Raw genomic sequence first — 18,504 nt, forward strand, 5'->3', positions numbered from 1 at the left:
ATCTGCTCCTGAGTTCCTGACAGTTTTTTTTCCCCCTGTAGCAGCTATTGCTTCTTATGTCATCTCTTAAAACATCACTTTTAAATACAAGCAAAGCCTAGGTCCTCTACGGTCCCTCCCACACAGAGGTAGATTTTCACTTGGAATGGATCCTAAATTGTGTATGAGCTGTGTATGGAACACTGACTTTTTAGATTTTAAAACTCTGCAGATCTCTAATATGAATATTAAAATCACCACTGCCCAAAAAGGGTGGTATACTACCTCATCCACATTAGCTATAAATCTGGTTTTGCTAATCAGACCTTTACCCATACATAAAAATCTCTAGCTCAAGTGAAGCTTGAGACTTGAGCTATTCAGCCTCTCATTATATGGACTGGAGTTTGAAGACTGCTGGTGAGCATAGCATAGGGGGGGATACACCTGCAGACCACAAGCTCAACTTCGCGCATTTAGCTATTGGCTATTTCAATCGTTCTGCAGCTAATCAAATTGTTTGCTTACTCCATGTAGCTCAAGTGTTTTTTCCACAATCCGATGTTCTGATCTGAGTGATATTGAGTAACTTGGTTGTAGCAACTTATGTTAATTGTTGTTCTGAAGACTAATCTGATGGGCAAGACCAAATCAATGTTTTCGTTCCTATTGAAGGAATTTAATCGGCACTTCTACTGAGACAAAGTAACAGATCATGCGTTCCTCTTTCTAGTTCATCACAATGCAAAATGAAGCCACAAACCAGAATTTACAAAAGTCCTTTTTGCTTTGTATTTCAATAGACTTGGAGAGCACAAAATGTCAGTGATTTATTTCAGATTATTATTTCAGTAATAGATAAAAAACTTAACATCACAGGATTTATAACTTCCAGGTGAATCCTAACTACACAATGGAATAGAACATTTTTGCCCAGCCCTGGTAAGTTTATAGAGACATACAGCTCTGAAATCTGATTAACAGAAAGCATTTATCTCCATAAGTTTGCTTCACAAATTTAAAACAAAACAAAATGGATTTTCCTGACCCATTAACATCTTAATTATTATTACTCCGATTTCTGAAGTGTGATCCCAAGTATTTTAGTAGCCAGTGTGGTACTGCAGCACTGAGGTGAAGAATATGATTAATCTTGTTTCATGCCTTCACATAAAATACTGTATGTCAAAGGCAACATCTTTACCAATTTGCATCAGTAGCAGCTAATGAGTACACAGACACTTCCAGACAAGCAAACTTTTCAAATGATGTTGTGTTAAGCTACAAGTCTCTAGGAGGTGACAAGAAAATGAAGTGATTAGTTATGTTGCATGCAACAGAAGACAGCTTTTCAGACAGTAATGGGAAGAACTGCTACCCATTTGCTGATATGTCCAAAGAGATTAAATGCTTTTTATGCTGATGTAGCATCTCAACCAACATCAGTGCATTATTGTGTTACCGTACTGGTCAACACAGTTCATGTGTGTAAGCAATGGCTATCAGAACTAATCAGATATAAATAAATTGGATGTTACATTCTACTTCTCAACAGTGCCATTGCTGCTAAGTGACTATCATGCACTTCCATTACCAAATCCTCTCTTCATACTTTTACAGTAAGGTTGTAAAATACATTTTTGGCCTTTACTTGCTCTACAAGCTCCGTGCTGAGGACACAGACTGAAAATAAAGTTAGGTGAATTTTAGGTAGTCTGAGATTTTAAAATTGGAAGCAAAAGGATTTTCAAGTTCTTTTAGCACCTAATAATGACTTTTTTTTTTCCCAGTGGTAATGTGATTTCATGACATAGTGTTTTTAGGAATTGTGCCTAGATTTAAAAGATAGATTTACGGACTTACAGAACTGCACCAATAGATCAGTGCTCCACTCTCATCTACAAAAAACAGCTCTAGGGTGCACTGTGGGAACTACAGGCAGCTGAGTCTACTTCAGCATCTTGTAAGCTTCTGTGTCTATCATTAAGATCACTAAGTACCTGTATAAAGACAATATGTTGGAAAAGAGATAACATGACTTCTGTAAATGGCAGTCATGCCTCACCTGATAGAGTTCTTTAATGGTGACAGTATGTGTAGGGATAAATGAAACACAGTGGAAACAGCATACTTGGATTTTCAGAAAGCATTTGATAAGGTTCTACAGGAAAGGCTCTTGCCAGGGGGTTGGGAAAAGGCAATGCTATAGACAGAAATCTCATTGAAGAACAGGAATTGGCTTTTCAGGATGAAATGTCAGCAGTGGGGTCCCCCAAGGATCATTGCTGGACTCTGTTTTAGTCATCAGTGACCTGGAGGAAAGTACAAATGGGGAAGCTGTGCACTTTGAAGCTACTAAGCTCTCTTGATCAAATGCCACTCTGATGATGAGCAGCTCCAGAAGGACATAAAGAACTGAAGGACTGGTCAAAAGGGTGACAAGTGAACCTCAATGTACACTAAAGGAAGATACTGCATCTATCAAAAAACCCCTAAAATGTGCCTACACAATATTGAACTTGGAAATGGCCATTACAACTGCAAATAGAGATCTCAGAGTCATCATCCTCAGTTCTCTGAAGTCATTGGCTCAAAATGCAGTAGCAGCTAAAAAAAGCCAATAAAAAGTTAGGCATTGAGAACTAGATATAGAGTATTATTTTACAAGTATATGAAACTCTGGTGTGACCACATACCATGTGCAGTTCAGGTCTCTGGATCCCAAGAAGGTGTAGACATAAAGAAAGTATAGAGAATGGCAGTTCAAATGATAAAAGGGAAAAAGCAAGTATCGTGGTAAAAGGGAATAAAAAACTAGAATTTTTCAAGTTGGAAAGGAAAAGGCCGAGGAGGGATATGACTGAGTTTTACACAAACATAAACGGGATGAATACAGTACTGTTCATCACATTTACATTACTGAAAATAGGGAGCACTCACTGAAATTCACAGGAAATCAGCTTAACACACGTAAAAGAAAGTACTTCTTTGCACAGTGGGTAGTGATCTTCTGGAGCCTTCTAGAGGCAGATACAGTATCAACAGGTTCAAAAAGAAATTGGACAAATTCAGGCATAATAGGTCCACTATTAATAATACTAAAGAGACTGACCAGGGTGTAATCTCTAATATTCCTGCAGGAACTGTAGACGTGGAGGAGATAGGAGGGGAACAAATGACAGATACTGCCCAAGTCTACATTCTCTCCTTAAATAACATTTGTCATTGCCACAGTCAGAGACATGACAGTAAGCCAAACAGATTGTTGAACTATCTGACCCAATAGGATGCTTTTTTTATGTTTTTAAGAAATTACCAATAAAATGGTAGTGAAATTTAGCTAAGACTCCATTATGTTATTCATGTAAACAGTCTCTTTAAAAACAAGTCCCCAAGAAAACACACTGCATACATAATGAATAAGTATAGCAGTTCAATTAAGAATAGAAACTAGACATTAAAAAGCTACTACTTCAGAAGGCATCTCCTTTTAATACTGTTTCTAGGCTCTTAGTATTCTGCCGGAAACCTAATTATCCAATAATTTAATATTTTACAGAAAAAAAAAAATGTTTGTTAGGGGATTACCAAGAAGAGAGTTGTATTTCTAAGATAACAAACTAAGAAACAATATCCCCTTTCCTGAAATTTCTCCAAAATAAGCACCTTCAATGAAGGCACTAGAGAGCTGAGACTTTTTTCATTCTAGCTGTTCAGAGAAAAGATGGAAGATATTAGAGAACATCATCAGTTACCAAAATCCAAATCTTCTTGCATTTTCCTTTCTTTATATGTCTTTATATGTCTTTTCTTAAAGCATAAATAAATATTTGCATTTATTGTGGATAAAATCCTCTCACCTTATTTACAAAATGCCTAGACATTTGAAAAGATACAGACTGATTTAGTAACTTTCACTTATGACTATGCAAAGAGAACTATTCACAAAATGTTGTAACAAAAGGTAAATGGGAAGTTACCCGACAGCAATACATAAGTGCGCACAACTGTTTACAAATTCATCTTGATGCGTTAGACTCTGATGGCTGAGTAAGAGCCAGATCCCACCGACAATGTCTGTGCTACAGTGTCTGTATTAAGAAATTCCAGATAAAGTTCCACATGACTGAATTACAATGCAATTACCACAGCCAAGTTGTTTGATTCTTTTGATTCAATAAAGTAGCAATAGCACTAAACTATGCTATTATTTATCCATAATGACTTACCAAAAAACTTCATGTTATAAAGATTTACCCATCTCGGTTTAAATTCCCAATAACTTCTTCATCCTATGTCCTCAGTGCCAGTGCAAAAAGCTCACATGACCCTGGAAACATTTTAATGCCTTTCTTGTTTAAGTCTCCCTGTGTAAAACTTCTTTTGACTTGAAATCCTTATGACTTAACATGGACCACCATATTGCAAAGTTGGATGCTGATCTGCTAATTTAACTGCAGTAGGATTGACAGAGCAGGTGAATTTGTTTCTCAACTTCTTGTCTTGCACAAGATGACCTAATCTCAGCAAAACTCACAGGGAGGAATGTGCACACTTAACTATCGTATCTCTTCAGCAGGCATGCATTTGCATGTAACAACTCGAATAAGAATGAACTGCAGTTTAGAAAATGGAGCAGCTTGAGTTGAAGTTTTATATGTCTTTCAGGAGTTGTAAAGTTTAAGTGAACAAAACTAGTATCTACTTATAAGAGAATGAAATTCCTTCCTTATCTCATCAAATTTGCAATCATGTTATTCATAACTCAGGCTGTGGCGTACTGGGAATTATGGGTTGCAAGTCTCACACTGTCTTCTGAAGGTGCTCCACCATGCATAAAAGATGCCAATTATATCAGAGACCAGAATCTGCTCTTCCTCAGGTCCCTTTTTTGGTCACAGAACAGCACAGTGACATCTCTGCTTTCCCAAGAAGAAACACTCTTCTGCATTACCTCCCTTACACATGGGCACTGCAGGCAGATGCAGTTTTTGCCGTTCACAGATTTACATCTTTCCTCAGCTTTTCAAACTGGCTAATTTCTCCAACTCCCTACCCAGTAACCTGTCTTGGTGAATTCCTTGGGGTCTACTTCTTCTTGTACTTTGCAGACATAGCAAAGGTGACACCGATGTCACTAGGCAAGATGATGACTAACAATTAGGCTTTCCATATTGAATCAAACCCCACTTTTCAAGTATATTAAGGTGTCTGAAATTATGATTCTCCATCACTAAATACTAATAATGAACAGCATTAAGAAACTAGCATTTCAATCTTTAAATCAATATGCAATTAACGCTAGAGAGATTTAACTTCTTAGGTGAAGGGGACAAACACACTACACTTCATTGACAAATCATATTTTACTTCCAGAAGTTATATTTGTATGTCTAAGAATAAAGCACAGCTTTTAAAGGACATTATGTAACTTGTGCCCCATCTTCCCTGCAGAGAAATCAGGGGGAGACCCAGCACCACCTTCAGCAGAGATGAGAAGAGGCTGAACAGATTCCATCATGCGCTTTGGGGAAGGAATTTCATTCCTGAGGATTTTCCACCTTACACTTTTTATCAAGGAAAAAACCTCCTATGTCTAAAAATGAACACAACCAATACTCACTCAAATTCGCACCTAATGGAAAAGTTAAAGGCATTGTGAAAAACATTGTGGAAGGACCAGGAGGTAAGAAAAAGAAGAGGAGGTTTCAGTTATCACAGTAAAATCCATATTCAGCTTCCTGTACGGACATTTTACTGCTATCCAGAAAAGAAAGGACAATTTTTAGAAACAATGAAGAAAAAGAAAGAATCCTATTTTCACACAGTGGATGTAGGATTCAAATTTGCTTTCAAAGTTAAAAGACTACTGGGGAACATTTTTCACAGCAATATTTGCTTTTCTCTAACTTTGATGTAATTAATTGCAACATGGTTACTTTTTATGCTACGCCTAGGATGAAATTGCAAAACATGGATGGGTAAAAGTGAATTGCATAAAAATAGGAACAGAGTAATTATGAAATTAGTTTTCAGCAACAGGAGCATAAATGGGAATTTATATTATTAGAATAACAATAGGTACAATATTACAAACTACACAGTGAAACTGATCTTCAGTGAAGGCATGCAAAGTTACCATCGACTGTACAGATTTGCCAACAACGGAAAATCATATTTACGGGTGAGCTTTACCAGATTTTGCTGGATCAGTAATGGATATTAACCTAACCATCAGTTTTAAAAGGTAAAAGTTTTGTGTGATACTTTTCTGTAAACAAAATTTTTAAGTAACTACACCAAACCAAGAGCTGGCCAAATTACATTTAGCATTAATACTAGAAAACAATCACTGATACAAAGGAAAAGGATTAGAATTAAGAGTAATTCCATCAGCTTTTCTTGGCAAACTTCTGAATTTTTGAAGTTTTAACTATACTTCATTTCAAAAACTCACTTGCACCCTTCTGAGTCCCAATCTATGTACACCATGACAGAAAGACACAAAGTCTTTCTCTCTCTTAGTATTGTGTTGCTACCAAACTTGTCATACTTATTCACCTCCTCATTTATTTTGAAGCAGTGACACCCTTGACTAAGTAACACTGCGGCTGCTGATCTTCCAAGCTGCACGGGTGCATCTACATGGGATGGCTCTCAGGCTGATGGCCACTGCCTGTGCAGCTGCCTGCAGCTACGGAGGCATGCCATTTGCGTCTGATCTGACAGGCAATGAATGGCCGCCGTTCTCATGCTGAACCCTGAAGAGACTAGAGAGCAGACTAAGTTGTGATGAACAACATGTTGCTTTTCCTTCTAACACAACCAACAATAAGATGGTGGAAATTGTCTGAATTTCTTGTAAGTCCTCGGATCATCTAATGGAATACAACAAATGATCATGGTGGTAGTCACGGACTAAAATAGATGTTACCTACTAGCATCACTCATTCCCCTCCTACGTATCTTACACATCACTGCACCAATGCCTGGAACAGGAGCTTTGCTGGACTCTCCGTCTGTCCTAAGCCGCAGGAAGTGTGAATCTTGCCTCAGTGGGAAGTTGATCACTGAACATATTACATTTCCTTCTCTTTCTGAAAACTGCAGGTGGGAGCTGTGCCACGCCTGGAGATTTTAGTTCATTTAGGGCTCATGTAACCATGTTTTGTTCCATTTTCTCTTTAGTTCACATAGATTTTCATCCTTCACAGCTTGCCTTGAATTCCAAGTTGTCGTGGTTTAAGCCCAGCCAGCAACAAAGCACCGCACAGCCACTCACTCGCTCCTCCCCCCACAGTGGGATGGGGGAGACTAAATATAACAAAAGGCTTCTGGGTCAACACAAGGACAGGGAGGGATCACTCACCACTTACGGTTATGGGCAAAACAGACTTAACTTAGGGAAAAAAAAAAAATCAATCTAATCTGTTACCAATCAAATCAGAGTAGCATAATGAGAAATAAAACCAAATCTTAAAAACACTTTCCCCCCACCCCTCCCTTCTTCACGGGCACAGTTTCAGTCCCCCTTTTCTCCACCTCCTCCCCCCCAGCAGCTCAGGGGGATGGAGAATGGGGGTCAGGGTCCATTCATCACACCTTGTCTCTGCCGCTCCCTCCTCCTCGGGGAGGACTCCTCACTTGTCCCCTGCTCCACCGTGGGGTCCCTCCCACGGGAGACAGTCTTCCACGAACTGCTCCAGCGTGGGTCCTTTCTGCGGGCTGCAGTCCTTCAGTCACAGCCTGCTCCAGCGCGGGTTTTCCCATGGAGCCACGGCCGTCTTCGGGGGCATCCACTTCCACAGGCTGCGGGTGGATATCTGCTGCCCCGCTCCCCTCCGTGGGCTGGGGGGGGACAGCCTGCCGCCTCACCACGGGCTGCGGGGGCATCCACCTCCTCCCCTCCTTCCTCACTGACCTTGCTGCCTGCACAGGGCTTTCTCTCACATCCCGCTCTCCTCCCCCGCTGCAGGCTTCCCTTCTTAAATCTGTTCTCCCAGAGGTGCTACCACCGTTGCTGATGGGCTTGGCCTTGGCTTCTAGCAGGTTCTCACAGGAGCCACCCCTGTAGCCCCTCTGCTGCTACCAAAACACTGCCACACAAACCCAACACACAAGTCCAAATGAATCTCCAAAATATGAAACAACTTTCAAACCTCCAACTTTTGCAAGCTTTATGCCATACTCGCCTGTAATTCTATTCTGTGTCTGATTTGTTAACTACTGCAAACCTTAAGGGAGTTTCATTATGAAGAGTTTGTAAGGCTCTAAAGATGATTTTCCTCTCATTGCTCATTCCTGTGTCCACCAAAGAACAGCAGCAGACTAGACCAGGCTGACTCAGATGGCAAGCCACCCTCCACGATTAGTCTATTTTGAAATAAATAGCCTATATCTTATAACACTAAGCCTTGAAATAAGGTATTTTCCAGTTGGGCTAGTACCTGAAACAGAAAAAGGGTCCTGTGACTTGTCTATTTTTAACTTTGTTGAGCCTACTGCAGCTGTAAACTGTTCTTTACATGTATTTATAATCATTAGTGCTTTTATTGAAGGTGTTTTTCCATACTTTTAAGGATTTTTTTGGTCATAATAACCAGTGATTTGTTTTCAGCTTGCTTCTACTGGCTACAGTCTGGCTTTTATTTCTTTTACAGTACCAATTCCTTACCTGCAAATTATTTTTCATTTCTGTGAGGACATAAAAAAAGAATGTGCATTATTGACCAGGCCAGGAACTGAAGAGCTATAGAGGCTACTTTGAGAGTAATGGTGTGCTGTAATTTTTCTTTTAAGGCTTAGAAATGCTGAAATATGCATTGTCATAGGCTTTGCCCAGCATAAAAATGCCCATAAAAGTTCTTCCAACACAGGAATAGTGGATTATATTTATAAGGTAAGTATTTTTCCTCCTACTTCTTGTGAATGTCTATGATTCTATGTTACTGAAAAGGTAGGGTCATATTGCTCCCTCGGTAGGTAGAACAGACAGGTGGAAGACAGGTAGGAGAAGGAATCCCCATGCAACCTTCCTGCTTCTTTACTGAGGGTAACAGAGGCACCATGAGTCAAGAATGACACAATGCCTGAGAAAAGCAGATCAGTAGGTTTCAATAAGAAAACATGGCAAGAAAATCATCACAACTAGCTGGTTCAAGCTAAAATGAGATGTTAGAAAGTCAAGTTGTAGATGCTTGAATGTAGGGTTGAGTTAATATTGTAGTTATTGACACAACCCAAAAGCTACTATTGCACTAGGTGACTAATGTAGTAAGGAAATAATTAAATGCATAAAATATGCCTGTTGGGTCCTAAGGGCTTGTCTGAATATTTTACAGTGAGTTTCTGTCAGGTGTCTGAGTAAAGATTGTATCCTCTACTGCCTAATCAAAGTAATATATCGAGAAATGAATTTCCACAGGGAGACATTGCTGTACAGTACAACTGCAGCAAGATGAAAAGGTACCCAAAGGTATAGGGCTGAGGACTTTGTTTCAACATCAAACACTGAGAGATCACTCTCATTTTTCTATTGTGTTGAAAGGAAGAACTACGGTTCTGATCTGTTGAGCCTAATTTTGCACACCTTTGCGTCTTACACAGGATGCCTGGACAAAGAAGGTCTGCAGTGGAAGGGCCAGACTGTGCCTTGTTGTTTGAAAACTCAATATTAGAAACATTAGAGTTTGATTAATATTTCTCACCAGGTCATTGAAATGCCTGGGAGAACATTTCAATGTTAACAATGTGTTCTATCCTTTCTATAACATTTTCTGCCTCTCTGCACTTTTATACCAACACACTACACAGAAATGTTAGCCAGACAATATTCCCAAAATGGTGTAGCCTCAGCAAACCTCATTAGTTTCAGCAAGAGATTCAAGATGGGTTTTGTCCAACGCAAATATAGAAATTTTGTTTTGTCCATGATTAGCTGAAATAGTTAAAAATGTATGTAAAGCATTACCCTTAGTACTGATACATTTAGCCTGTCTGTCAGCATTTATTTAGCCTCTTAAATAATTTCTAGTTTTATTCTTATAGCATGTTCAAAAAATGACAAATTACCTAGATTGAGTTGAATCACATGAGTTAAAGTCACATTTAACATGTAAAAGTTTTCCCTCTTGCACTTTCAAAATGTATTTCTAATATATTTCTGTTCTAAGATATTTCTGTAATCCAGGGAGGTCATAAATAAAGTATTACCATTAATTTTATATTAAATTGATACATTTCTTTTAGGCACAATTTTTTTTCAATTCTTCCTTTTGTCTGAGATTAACCATACATTATTCCTTAAACCAGCTGGGATATCATATGAATGATTCCTATCAGCCTGACCTCGGTACCGGGGAAGATTATGGAACGGTTTGTCTTGAGAGCACTCACATGGCAAGGCCAGGGCAAGCAGGGGATCAGGCCCAGTCAGCATGGGTTTACGAAAGGCAGGTCCTGCTTGACCAACCTGATCTCCTTCTATGACTGGGTGACCTGCCTAGTGGATGAGGGAAAGGCTGTGGATGTTATCTTCCTTGACTTCAGCAAGGCCTTTGACACTGTCTCTCATGGCATACTCCTTGAGAAGCTGGTGTCTCATGGCGCGGACAAGTGTTCTCTTTGGTGGGTGAAAAACTAGCTGGATGGACGAGCCCAGAGGGTTGTGGTGAATGGGGTGAAATCCAGTTGGCAGCGGGTCACAAGTGGTGTTCCTCAGGGCTCAGTGCTGGGCCCCGTTCTCTTTAGTATCTTTATCAATGATCTGGATGAGGGGATTGAGTGCACTCTCAGCAAGTTTGCAGATGAGACCAAGTTGGGAGGCAGGGTCGATCTGCTTGAGGGCAGGGAGGCTCTTCAGAGATATCTAGACAGGCTGGATCGATGGCCTGAGGCCAGTTGTATGAGGTTCAACAGGGCCAAGTGCTGGGTCCTGCACTTGGGTCACAACAACCCCATGCAGCGCTACAGGCTTGGGGAAGAGTGGCTGGAAAGCTGCCCGGTGGAAAAGGACCTGGGGGTGTTGGTTGACAGCCGGCTGAATATGAGCCAGCAGTGTGCCCAGGTGGCCAAGAAGGCCAACGGCATCCTGGCCTGTATCAGAAATAGTGTGGCCAGCAGGAGCGGGGAGGTGGTTGTTCCCCTGTACTGGGCACTGGTGAGGCCGCACCTCGAGTCCTGTGTTCAGTTTTGGGCCCCTCACTACAAGAAAGACACTGAGGTGCTGAAGCGTGTCCAGAGAAGGGCAACGAAGCTGGTGAGGGGCCTGGAGCACAAGTCTTATGAGGAGCGGCTGAGGGAACTGGGGCTGTTTAGTCTGGAGAAAAGGAGGCTGAGGGGAGACCTTATCGCTCTCTACAACTACCTGAAGGGGGCTGTAGTGAGGTGGGGGTCAGTCTCTTCTGTCAGGTGGCTGGAGATAGGACAAGAGGAAATGGCCTCAAGTTGTGGCAGGGGAGATTTAGGTTGGATATTAGGAAAAAATTCTTTACTGAGAGGGTTGTCAGACATTGGAATAGGCTGCCCAGGGAACTGGTTGAGTCACCATCCCTGCAGGTATTCAAAAAGCGAGTGGACGGGGTACTCCAGAACATGGTTTAGTAGGCATGGATGATGGTTGGACTCGATGATCTTGAAGGTCTTTTCCAACCTAAATAATTCTATGATTCTATAAGTTAACTACCCTGAGTACATTAAAAAAAGTGAATTAATTTCTCTAAGGGTAGTATTTGTGTATACATATGCCTACACACACATACATATACACATACCTATAAAACCTCCCTAATTTTTCCATGTGAGTACTGAACTTGTCATCTAAATAATGACAAACAGGAATGTAAATATTTACCGAATTTTTATTCATTGCATACTTGAAAAATGAGCTGAGAATTGTAGCTTTTAGATTTTATGATCTCAAAGAGAAACAAACCAAGAAAAATACAAAATTTAAAATAAATTCTTTCCCTTAAACATGAATTTAAAAAACAGTTTGTACTCTCTTGATTAGACTGTGGCTTGATTAACATTTTTAACTGGTGTTAAGCCTTGATTTCATGCCCAGGCTCTGTCCCCTACCATTCCTTTGTACCAGCCCAGTATTTGTGTGGCTGTGAAGTTCACTGGATCAAAGAACTGATCTGGTTCTTTAATTACCCTTTTTATTTCCTGGGTCAGTTTTTGCCAGGACAACAAGGCAAAATGTAAAATGGCAGCCCAGAATAAGCAGCCACAAAAGGAGCAAGATGGGCAAGGAAGAGCTGAAGAAAGACTCCTTCAGGCAGCAGGAAGGCTGGTTTATGTCAGTTTTCAAGGAATTGTTACTTTACAGTATGAAGCAGTGAAAAACAGGGGTGGGTTTTTTTTTGTCTCAATTTCCTGACAAAAACAGAAAACCTGTTTGAAAATTTCTGGAATTCGAAGGCAATTACAAGAGCTTACCTATTTAATAAATTGGAAAGAGAGCAACAGGAAACCTGTCTTGATTCAGTTTAAGGTCATAATCTACAGGTCATCTAGAAATCTCTCAGGTTTAGCACATGCCTTCTCAGAATTTCCAGTACATACTGGCAAGATGAATGAAAATGGAACAGAAACTCCAATATGAAAAAGTAAATTATTTTTGTACCAATGAATGCGTATCTTCTTCTTTTGTGGATGATCATAATGCCCTTAATTTAAACACAGGAGTCTGTATTTCTAGAAACTACAATTCTTTCTATACTTCATTTTTTTTCCTAATGAAAGTTGAAAACCAAAATCAACTGATTAAACATGAAAGGTTAGTAGATCAAAAATCATTGACATCTTGAACTATAGAGCAATTTCAGAAACACAAAAGAAAATTTAGTTTGTTTGGCCAGTTTTGTTTTACAGAAATTTTTGCTATATTTTATACAACACCAGTATTTCAGATCATAAAACTGTCAGGTATTCAAAACAATCAAGAATACGCTTAAAACCAAACTTTGTATTGGATTATTCACAGAATTAGTCAGACTAATACTTTGAGCTGCAGGGAAAGTTAGGTTCTCCTAAATCTCATGCAAAGAGATTGCCTGTGCATTTTTTATGCCCTCATCCTGTGACTTTTTTTTTTTTTTTTTGTGAAGGGTTTTTCTGAACCTAAGTATGGAGGTTTTCTGAACCCTGCTGAGTCAGGGCTGGTAAGAGCTGGAGCTGGGGAAGACAGAGATACCCAAGACTCACTGAAGACAGTGACCATCAAGCAGGGGAGTTCAAAGGACAAGCACCTGAAGCCAAAAAGTCCCACCAAGTGAGGACATTGCCTTGAAAACATGCTTGTAAGTGAAATACAGAAGACACCAAAAGAAGCAATACAGTCTCTTAAAAAAATACTGTGAAACTAGTTATTTATTCTGCGCTGCAAATCATGCAAGTTGCAGGTGTCCTGTATTCCTGGGAACAATTTTAAAAGAAACACAATTCTAAAATCACAGTGCATCAGAACGCTTGGATGACACCATCTAGCCTGGGAGTACAAGGCTGCATGTAAGCAGAAGTCTTGAAAGTCTCTTTATGCCTAGATCTGTCAGACCTTTACATAATTTTTAAGTAAAAATGACACTGAAAGAAGAGGCATTTTCATTTAAATAAAAAATGCTACTTTGATTTCCACAGAGAGGAAGGCAGAGAACGACCAAGTGCAGTATAATCACACTAGTGTACTAAAACATAAAGCCCAGGAAACAAATGAAAATAATGTGAAGGTACACTGCTTAGCAGGATTTTTGATATGCTAGACAAACTAAATTGGTGCACTCGCTCTGAATGCAGTTCTCCTACATATGGGCATGTTGAGAGGTGAAGGGGCCATAGCACATGTAAAAAATATTTACAGTGACTAATTTGATCTATATCTTTAAAGAAAAAGCATAAGAAAATTTGCCATATGCTTTAATGGCAGCAACTCTTGGCAATCAGCAAAATACAGCTTCAAAATGCACAATGGTGAAATTATAACATGTCTACTGTATAGTACCATCTGCTAGAAAAAAAGTGACCAAAAATTACCTGTGGAACTTGTCACAAATTATTGCAATTCAGTATCCATGTTGCTCATGGGAGATTTTAACAATACAGATTTGTACTGAATAATGCAAACAGTCTGACACTGATGAAAGTGGCTCCCTGTTGCCTGCAAGAGAATTTTGTGATCCAGAAATTAAAAACTTCAGCCCCAGGAGAATCTGTCTTGGAAGCAGTACTTATTTATAGAAATTCCAAGACTAAGGAAAGCTGTAATCATAACTGATAGCTTGAATTCAGCAGGAAGCAAAAAATAGATTGAGAGAGTGCAAAAACAGAAGGAGATGCAGCTGCATCAAGGAAATGCTGAGGCCTTAAGAAATCTGGAAAGTAATATGGAATTAATATAGTTTAGCTTTTGCTTTCAGAGGACGGGAAAAGGTGCTCTCTTTCCATTTTGTGTTTACTAAACATCTGCACATAAATTTTGTAAATACCAGATGCTCAGTGAAGCATCTCTTAACAGGTTGATAAGCTTATTCCAGAACAATTGAGTATGTTTTGAAGCCATCAGTGGTCTTGCACTCCACATTACTTTGACTTCACCTCATCCTGTGCTTTCCAGCAATGAGAAGCAGCTGGTTTAAGTATCATTTATGCCTGAATGGCTAAAGATAGCAGTAGCTAATAAGAAAGAAAGAAGACTGAATTTAAGTCTCTCCAGACAAAAAACATTAGAGGTCAGGCCAGTGCTTCAAAATGAGAAGGATATGTAAGTAAAACAGAAGAAGGCCCCAAAGGAGCAGAAGCATTGTCGGGGTGAAGCACATCAGGAAATCACCGCCATGTCTTCTGAGAGCTTTACTTCATGGCTGAGCCCTTAGAAAGCAACTCCAAACTGGAGACTCAGAAGATAGTCAAGGTGGTCCAAACACGATTCCAAGCTCACGAGGCGTTTTAGTGCTATTTTAGTACTCAGCTCCAGACAAGCCTTTCCCTCTCACTTCAGCTGCACTAGTTATTAGCAAAGGCTCTTGGTACTAGTCAGAAGGACTTTGGATGGGTGTCCCACAGGCTTGCAAGACCTGGGTGTAATACAAGAGTTGTCTCACACCTAGAAACTGCTACACATGAGATAAAATGGAAGGGAATTATTCAGGAGATTAGCTAAGCAAAATTCATTATGGTGGAATTGGAATTAAATGGTGGGATCAAAAAAAGAGAGAAAACTCAGTTGGAGCATTAGAAAAAACATTCTGATATAAACTACTTCAAGCTGACGAGTAACATGACAAGTCACCAGTACAAAGCATTGGTATTTGGGACATACCAAACTAGATATACTACTACAAAATGCATCCTGGAGAACAAGCTTGCAATGACAGGAGAACAGACAGCATGATGTATTTTTGCCTTTTTTATTCTTGATCTAGACTATTTCACATATTCTGTGATGTGGATTAGCAATCTTTGAGCTTTGTGAGGTAATTCTGAGACAGCAATCAGTAATTTACATAATTAGCATAACAGTATTTAATTATATGATTACTGTAAATATGTGTAAAACTCTAATGGTGTAATTAGAATGTGTAATTACTACTTGTAATTACATAATTAGGTATGATGATGTAACTAAACTTCTCATGGAAAAAAAGGATATTTACAAGCCCAGCTATAGGAACCAGTATGGTGCATAATTATATTGGTGGTATAAAAAGAAAATGTACCATTTTAATGCTAGCTGTGCTAAAGCTAGCTCAAAAGTAGATGAATGCTAAAAGTTTGTGAACTCTGCCATAGTACTGGAAGAATGCATTGACTTCCCTCAACAGGGACAGTGCAATGACTACAGTCAGTACAAACATTATTCCCATCCTTAATTATCTGTTATTTATTGATAACCCTTTATACACTTAGCTGAATAACATGAGTATAAAAAGTGGTATAATGGAAATATTCAAATATCTACCTCATGTAGCATTTTCTAATTACTAATTTAAGTAACATATTACTTTTCTCTTAAGTTTCCAAAGCACATCTGATTTCACGCTCCTCCCATGATACTGTCCTGCAGACACCAGATTGGTGGTACCTCCTTATGCGGGTCCCTACCCAGAGGAAGTACAGAACAGAAGCTTTTTACCACTGCACTTCAGCATTGCATTGCCATGCCCCCCATTTACCACACCATGGAATCATAGAATCATAGAACGGTTTGGGTTGGAAGGTATAATCACACTAGTGTACCTTGAAGATCATCTAGTTCCAACCCCCCTGCCATGGGCAGGGACACCTTCCACTAGACCAGGTTGCTCCAAGCCCCATCCAACCTGGCCTTGAACACTGCCAGGGATGGGGCATCCACAGCCTCTCTGGGCAACCTGTTCCAGTGTCTCACCACCCTCACAGTGAAGAACTTCTTCCTGACATCTCTTCTAAATCTACCCTCTTTCAGTTTAAAGCCATTACCCCTTGTCCTATCCCTACATGTCCTTGTAAAAAGTCTCTCTCTGGCTTCCTTGCAGGCCCTCTTTAGGTACTGGGAGGCTGCTATAAGGTCTCCCTGGAGCCTTCTCTAGGCTGAACCACCCCAACTCTCTCAGCCTGTACACACTTTGCAGCTGACAGATTAATAGTTACTGCAAAGCACACTTTAAAACTCACTGTCCTTGATCTCTACACCAAAGCAATTTGACTGTTGTATAGAGCCTTATCGCAATTATAAAAATTCTTTAACACTCAACAGAATTATCCTTTCAAATAACTTAGTATTCTTCTCTATGGGCTAGACAATGGAGTCCTGGGTCACAGCTGTCAGCATTTATATACAGAAGCATCTCCAGAAAGATCATTTGACTAGGTGATTGGCTTACCAGTGTAAATCCTCAAAGTATGACCCAGAAAGACAGACTGTAGGTAGGATATTTTGCAATTCAGTAATGCTTTACTGACATTAGCAGAATTCTTTCACTATTTCAATACAATGGAAATTTCTATTTTTTATACATATATATATTTTCTGTTATATGCTCTCCAAACCAGAAATATGTATGTTTGTATATATATATATATATATACACACATAAAAACAAATCCAGTATAATGTATAAAATATACAACTTCACACACAAAGTTTATTTTTATATATAATTACATATACATCTATAAAAAGAAAAAGAAATACAAAATAACAGATGATGATTCAGAAAATGCAATGATCACTTCAAGTAATAGCTCTGACTACCCCATTTCTAGCAAAACAGGAGATTGGTTTTATGTGGTCTATAATCTGAGCAACGTTCATGACGCAGCCAAAAAAACAGAAGGGATAAACTCTGAAGAGATGGATGAGATTCCTGGTGGAATTCCAAATGGTAATTCAATTGCACCTTATAAAGAAATACACGAAGTGATTCACCAGCAACATTTACGGAAAACTTTAACAGATGTTAATCGATGTTAATTTTTTTTTACAAATTCTTTCAGGTAGCCATATAGGCCTGTAAAATTTCTCAAAGCAAAACTTGATTTCTCTCTAGAATTATATACACATTATATTGGATGCTTCAAATCTTTTGCCTGATGCATATATAAATCTGGGAAGTCACTGAGGCTACTTCAAAGATTCCAGCTTGTCATTTGTGGTTATTGGTCCATATTGTTTTCTTCTCCATTCTTCCCCATGCATCCACAATGTGAACACAGGAAAATGAAGCATATTCTTCAGCTTTGTTACGGTTTTATTTATTTAGCATTCAACTTGCAACTTTTTTTTTTTTTTTTAATTTTTCCTGCTACACATAGTAGGTCTTCCTTGAAATACAAATCTCCTTTTTTGAATGTGGATGACTCCAGTATTTCAGGTATTTTGAATGCAGTATCTAATACTACAGATGCTAACACACAAACACTTTCCTTTTTCTCCTTAAGGTACCAAGCTTGATATATCTCGGGACTATGTTAGCTTTTTACACAACACTGTAGTATTGACATCCTGTGTTCGACTAAAACACATGGGCTTTCTTCTCTGCAGTATTTCAAATACATGAACCTCTAACATCTGTTATTAACTGTTAAGTTAAGGTACATTGCATCTCATACCATAGCAGTTTATTCTATTTTTGTTATTTTGGTCTTCAAGACTACCTAGTCTTTCACATGTGAAGAACTCCTTTGTAGTAACAACTTTAGGAATCAGACCTTTATAGTGCCTTCATAGTCGATGTTATTGGTAAAATCATGCAACGTTGTTCCCAGGACAGATCCAGGAAGAACGCCACTAATGACCTCTCTGTAAACCAGTGGTCCCATTTTCAGAGGCTAGAGACATGTCAGAGAAAGTAAAAAATTTTTTCCCTGCTCTTAAACTTGTTGATATCTGCTAATAATTACTGCTGAAGATGGGATACTTGGTGAGATGAACCCCTAGCCTGAAACAGTTTTTGTGTTTTTCTACTTTGCACTATTTACTCCTTCTTGTTTGACTCAGATAATAATTTTGCATTTTGCAAATGTTTCCATCATATCAGATGCTTT

At 39.1% G+C, this 18,504-nt stretch overlaps 1 protein-coding gene across 1 annotated transcript in view; it reads right to left on the bottom strand.

Annotated features, from left to right (window-relative positions):
* EDIL3 (EGF like repeats and discoidin domains 3) overlaps positions 1–18,504 on the bottom strand; it is a 269,327-nt gene that overhangs the window by 90,751 nt on the left and 160,072 nt on the right. The gene's annotated exons all lie outside the window — the stretch shown is intronic.

Source organism: Haliaeetus albicilla, chromosome Z, assembly GCF_947461875.1.
Source record: "Haliaeetus albicilla chromosome Z, bHalAlb1.1, whole genome shotgun sequence".
In the NCBI taxonomy this organism is placed as follows: Eukaryota; Metazoa; Chordata; class Aves; order Accipitriformes; family Accipitridae; genus Haliaeetus; species Haliaeetus albicilla.